Source organism: Otolemur garnettii, unplaced genomic scaffold (genome assembly GCF_000181295.1).
Source record: "Otolemur garnettii isolate 467f Iridium unplaced genomic scaffold, OtoGar3 scaffold00139, whole genome shotgun sequence".
Taxonomy (NCBI): Eukaryota; Metazoa; Chordata; class Mammalia; order Primates; family Galagidae; genus Otolemur; species Otolemur garnettii.
Genome location: NW_003852534.1, coordinates 921,887 through 928,434, shown reverse-complemented (window position 1 = coordinate 928,434; position 6,548 = coordinate 921,887).

The window sequence follows — 6,548 nt, the reverse complement described above, 5'->3', positions numbered from 1 at the left end:
CAGGGGACAAGTTGGCAGCAGGAGACCTGCAGGAGGGATGCTGAGGCTGGCTTGGGAAGGCAGGGCTGGTGAGGGAGGACAGGACTCCACATCTCTAACAGAGACTCCCAAGATCCATGAGGTGTTACTGTGGGAACAGGAGGAAGGATGGAGCTGGGAGGACGCAGACATCCAGGCTCCACAGCTGAGCACATCATGGCCCCATCCGCTTCCTCTGAGCGTAGACAGCCAAGGGAGGGCTGGTGAACTCAGGTTTGGACATGGCATTTGGGGTGGTACTGGCAGGTGGAGAGCTGGGCTGGTTGGCACACAGACAGGCACCTTCAGAACCTGGGTGGCCAGTGTGAGGAGACACCTTTGAGAGTCTTAAACATAGACAAAGTCTGTGGATGGAAGGACATTCAGTGGGGGAATGTAAGTGGAAAGACCTGGTGCCCAGGAACAGAACCAGACACCATGGTGCCGTCCCATGACCATGCCTCACACAGCAAAAGGGCTTTGCAGTTGGACTGGGGGAAGGACCTTTGGTCAGGAGGGTGAGCTGGGCTGCCTAGAGATTCCCCATAGACTCAGGGGTCCTAACCATGCAGAGACAGGAGAGTCTGTGGGGAGAAAGATGGATGGGTGAAGGATGAAGGGATCACCTCTATGTGGCCGAGAGTTGAGAGACACGGGACAATCTTCCCTGGAGCTGCCAGAACCACCGGCCCCATTAACCTCTCAACCTTATTCTACAAAGCTACATTTTGGGCTTATGGCTCAGAACCGATAGAGAATAAATCTGTGTTGTTCAAACCCACTAAGTATGTGGTAATTTGCTCCAGTTAAGTAACAGTTGGACAAAATAAATAATTCACCAAGGAGAAAAAAGGCGAGTCCCACAGGAAAAGGTAGGAGGTGAGTGGAGCCGAGGCAGGTGCACTGGGGAGAAGGATGGTGGGGGACTCGGGGGAAAGATTTCTGTGGGGAGGAAAATTGCCTATTTGGGAGAAGATGTGGCTGCAAAATGGAAAACGGGACAAAGCACATCATATAATGGAGTGTGAAGGGAGGCGAGAGAGGGGAGGAGCTGGCTCTGGGTGCCAGCACCAGCCCCGGTTAGGAAGAGGGGGCTTCCTCAGACCCTGCAGGAAGAGGACAAGCTGGCACCGCGAGGAGGAGAGGGTACATTTCTTCTCCCACTAAGAAAAAGGCAGACAAGAAGCTCTGGAGAAAACAAATTCTTCAGGGAACACAAGGCACAGTGAGCAGTGGATGTAAGTGATGGCCTGCCTGTTGGTGCAGAGGTCACCTGCGCCAGGCCCTGTGCTGGGATTCGAGAACCTTGGAGGAAGGTCTGGGTGCTAGGAGCCGGCTCTGGGAGGGTAAGAGAGTAAAAATGTTTCATGGTCTTCAGGCCCCCAGGACAGGCACACTTGGAGGAGTGGGAAGAGGAAGAGGAGGAAGATGGAGGGAGGGAGGGAGAGAGGAAAGGAGGGAGGGAGAGGAGGCCCCTCCCAGCAGGCAGCTGTGACCCTCTGTCCCAGGTGGACCGTGTGTCTCAGCACTGTGAAGCTGGCACCTGACCTTCCCCGAGCCCCACTGACTCTGACTGACCACAGGCCAAAGGCTGACCCTGGCCAGCCCAGCCTCCTGCCACAGACCCACACTCGGGCAGGGTGGCCCCTCCTGGCCACTCTCAGGCTGACTGCCTAGGGCAGGCCGTGTGACTTGGGCAGGGAGAATTTGAGACAACAGAAAGAGTGATTCACCAGCAGCAGGAGAGCTGAGACCTCGCTGAAGATCCCACGGGAGGGCAGCAGGTCAAACACCTGCACCCAGATGAACTTGAATTTCATGTAATCTATGAACTGTCTTTTGTCCCATGTAACTTTTACCAAAAGCATCATTCATGGTTGTTCAGAAATTCAATTTTAGCAGGAACCCTGCATTTTCATTTGCTGCGTCTGGCCACCCGACATGGCCTGGGTAGAATTAGAGTCCACCTCCACCTGGCCCATGTGGCCACAGATGACCGTGGATGATCACCAGCTCCTCACCACAGCCTTCCACACACCAGGCGCCCTGACAGAAGGGGCTGGTGGAAGGGAGGAGCACTCTGCCCTCGCCTACACCCCTCTCCTGTCTGTGAGTGGGGCAGGGTCGAGGTTTCCTGCACTTGGCCCCTGTTCTCCCACTGAGCACAGGTGGCAGTGGGTCTCACTGTCCGGGATCCCATGCTCTGCTCTCTGCTCAGCAGAGCTGCAAGAACATTCTGTATTGCTCCTTGTTAAAGCTCTTTGTGCTCAGCCAGACCACAGAATGCTCCCTGGGATGGCTCCGGCTTTGCTGAGGCTCAGCCCCACCAACTTGCAGCCGCATCCGGGCAACGGGTGTTTCTCCCCCTCCTTTGGGTCGCTCAGACCCTGTAAGAACACCTGAGCAGCCATCCTGGGTCTTTTCTTTCCTAGCTCTGAAGGCCTCAGAGGCAGGAGCTGGAATGGGGCTAACCTGCTCTGATTCCAGGGGCTCTGGCTGCACCCCCAGCGGCAGGACGGCCCCAAACCAAGTCAGAGCAGATACAAGCACCTAATCATTTAGTGCAGTTCTCGGTAGGCTTCTAGTTGGTGTTTTGAGGTGCGTGCCTGTGGTTGGAGGTGGAAGAGTCATCCCCAGGACACTTTGCCATCCTTGGAGAGAAAAGGCTCGACTTGAAAGCTTTTGGCCATGAAACTCACCTTTAGGTGAGAGTGGATGCCATGTTCCTAAGTGAAGTATCTCAGTCTAATAGGGCTGAGGTTTACTGGGAGGGAGTTGGCTCTTTGGAAGGATGAGAGGACTTAAACCTGTAAGGGAGATGGGGTGGCATTTGCCATTCTGTGCCTGGAACATGGGAGCTGATGCTGTTCAAACCCAAGAAGGTAATTTGCCAATTTACATGAGTTGGAGAAGACCAGATACGCTGGAAACTTCCAGTTGATAGGAAGTCAGTAACCAGGCCAGTGCTCCCCTGTCCCCGGGAAATGCCCTAGAAGCAGGGACCTGCCAGCTGGTGAGATGTACCTGTGAGCAGGGGGCCTGGCCCCTGGTGACCCTGTCAGCCTTGGGTCCCATAGACCTCATGTGCTGGGCGCCTCGGCTGTGTGTCCATCAGCCTCCTCTTTGAGGACATGTGCTTTCTGTACAGTGTGGCCCTGACACACTCTGCCATGTCAGCTGGAATCCTGGATGTGCTGCTGGCCGTGCTGGCTGTGTTGGACCTTCCCAGCCCCAGGTGCTAGTGTTCACAGTGGCTGGAAGTGGGGATGGACGTGCCCTCTGGGGTGACTGGAAGCCTCCCAGAACACTTGGGACACTGAGTCGGCTCTCCAGGTGGCCTCAGAGCCGGAGCCGGAGGTCCCACCCACTGTGATTCCCACGTCCACAAGCTCAGGACCCAGAGCAAGTCCCCTGACAGGGATCAGCCTCATCCCGGAACTTTTATACCATAGAGCCGTCTTCTCTGCCCTTCCGGCATTTCAACCACATTTCCCCAAAACAGAGATGGGATCTGATTTAGACCTTACGAAGTCTTTGAAACAAAGGCAGGTAGATGAAACAAGGCCTTTAACTGCAAGTTATGTATCATCGAAGCGTTTCTTTTTCCAAGGTTCACATTTTTTTCTGTTCCACATAAATTATGAGGAACATAACCATAAGGACTGGAAGCTTCTCATGTTATCAAGTCAACATTCTGCTTTGGAATCTGGGTGGCTCTGAGAACCCCCTACCCGCCTCACCCCACCAGATACTTCCTTGAGCTCTGGGGTGTCGGGTTGGGGGGTTCTGGGGCTCTCTGGCCTTGACTGAGAGGCAGAGTAAGGGGGCGTTCCTGCCACCTTCCAGGAGCACATGGTGTTATCGTTATGCACTGCCTGGTACGTCCTTTGCCACTAACCACTGATGCACGTAACCAGCTGAATTGGTTCACTAAGGATCAGTCAAGATGCCACAAAACCTCTGGAACATCAGCACTTCCTAGGGCAGGGTGAGGACATGACCCTCAAGCAGGGAGCAGGTGGGACTCACTGGCCAGCGCAGTGGGCAGTTCAGGTACATCCTTGGCCGGCTACTTAACCAGGAGTGAAGCTGACCACAGCAGTGACCTGAGCACTCTTGTTTAAGTAATTAAATTGGTAAAAATGTGCAGGTTGCTTACGGCATACACAAAGCTCAGCTATCAGAGCCATCACCTTGAACAGTTTGTTTATGAAGGCGTCAGTCACCAGTGCCTTCTGCACAGGGCACCAAGGGTCTTGCATATCTGTGTGGTCAAGTGGCCACCCTCAGTTTGGAAATAGAACACGTTGTAACTTTGGCGTCAGACAGCTGAAGCAGCACTCACGCCTTTTAGCTGCTCTGTGAACTGTGAAGAGTCCTTGGTTCCCCTGAAGGGGCCTTCTAGTAATTTCCATAGCACATTCTTGTAGGCAGCATTCAGAATATCACCAGGCAAGCACCATTAGAGTGAAATGGAATCCCAGAGCTTAATTCTTTGCATCTGTGTAGTGTTCCTCAAAGACTTATTATAATTACTCTTTATAGTGCAAATCTGAAGATTAGTGTTTAAAAGAAACAGAGTCTTCCTTGACATAAGAGAAATAGGAAGGTTGCACAATTATATTTTTTGTGATTTTTAAATTGCTACAAGGGATAATCGAAACATTAATGAACCTTGAGGATTTGTGCTTATTCGGTTTATTAAATGTTGTGAGTCTCATTTCTATATTGTGCTTTAAGAATAGTATTTGGTGAGTTATGAACAAATAGTTACACAGCTCTCCTGAAATGCCTACATCATCTAACAAGCTGCTAACACACAGGAAAAGAGGAGGGTCTGGCAGATTTAGATTTAGTAGTATGTCACTCCTAAAAATAAATATAACATTTCTGCTTTTGTTAAAAAGACAAATACACAAAGAAAACCACCTGCTTGGTCAGTTTGTAGGAACAATTCAGGAGCTGCACTTTTGAAAAGTTCCCAGCCCGTTTCCACTCAGCCTGAAAACCCCACAGGAGCGCCTGTCTCATCCTCAGATAAAATCTGCAATCCCAGGTCATGAGCTGGCTTCTTGGCACTTCCCCCAGGTACAGATCTCACTCCCTCTGGGACTAAGTGTGAGACTGTGGCTGCTTGTGAAGGCATTTTGCGACACGGGCCTGTTTCGTAGGACACCGGCACACACAGGACCTGTTACAATGAACATGTACAGAGGTTAAAGCCCCCGTGGGACATCCGGGGGAGACAGTCACTCTGAAGGCTGTGCACAGGTGCTGACGCATTTTCTCCACAAACTCCTGCAGCACCTGTCCTCACTCCTCCACTGCCTCTCAGTCTCTGCTGGCAGCAAAAGGAGTTTCCATCGCCTCAGTGCACATTTAAGACATGGTAGAGAGGTGACTAAGACCTGTGCCTTTCAGGGCTGCTTCCAACAATGGCCTGGCCTAGGCAATTCATTCCTTCCAAACGTCCTGTCCAGCAGTGCATGCAGGCCCCTCTCACCCCAAGACTCCAGTCCTGCCCCTTATCCCATAATACCCGCTGACAGAGGAAGGCCACACATGTGTCACCACCCCCCACCTGCTCATAGAAAGTGTGTCACCACCAAAGGAGTGACGCTGGCCCTAGCAAGGGCTGATGACAGCAACACTTGACCCTCTGTGAGATGATGCACAGAAGGGAGACGAGCAGGAGCGGTCAGAGGTCCAAGCATTGCGGCCCTTGGGGCTCTGGGCGGAGTCAAGTCTGAAGGCAGAGAAGTGGTGAGCAGCAGCAGACACCACTGGGGTGGGCAGCAGCCTTGCTGAGCTGGCTCCTCGAGTGTGTTAAAATCAGCAGTCCCCAAAAGACAGGAATGCATAACATAATTTCTTGGAAAAATAAAAGAAATACATATATTGGAATTTTAAAAGAAATGTTATGTCACGAAGCCCAGCACTTCAGCTGGGTTCAGAGTCCCTGGTTTCATGAGAGGCGGTGGGTCCACAGGTCGGAACGCATCGCCTCTCTCACCGTGTGTATTTCTCCAGTCTGAGTGGTGAAGGCCAATTAAGGCACTGGGCAATCCCTGAGGAGCCTGATATCACCCAGCAGCATCCAACTTGCAGGCTGCAGACCTCCCCCAGGAAAGGGCTGAAGTGTGTGCTCTGTCCAGTCAGAGGCAGAGCTTACTCGAGGCCAAAACAGGCAAATCAATCAATTAGAGCAATGTTTTTCAACCTTTTTTATCTCAGGGAACACTTGAACTTATAATTAAACTTCCACAGCATACTTAAATTATATTTTTAAAAAAGAGTAAAGTTTTTGGTGATTCCAGAAGAAACAAGAGTGTGGCATGAGCATGGGGGAAACAAAAGAAAACCAGGCAGTGTGCAACCATGAAGCGAAGGCTTGGTCTCAGGGATCAGAGGCTTAAAGAAAAGGACAGATTGAAACCTAAAAAGAAGGAAAAGAAAGATCCCAGCACATTAAAGGAAAGAGAAGTCCCCCAGCACCCTTCCTTCTTATTCTTCCAATATAATACACAACT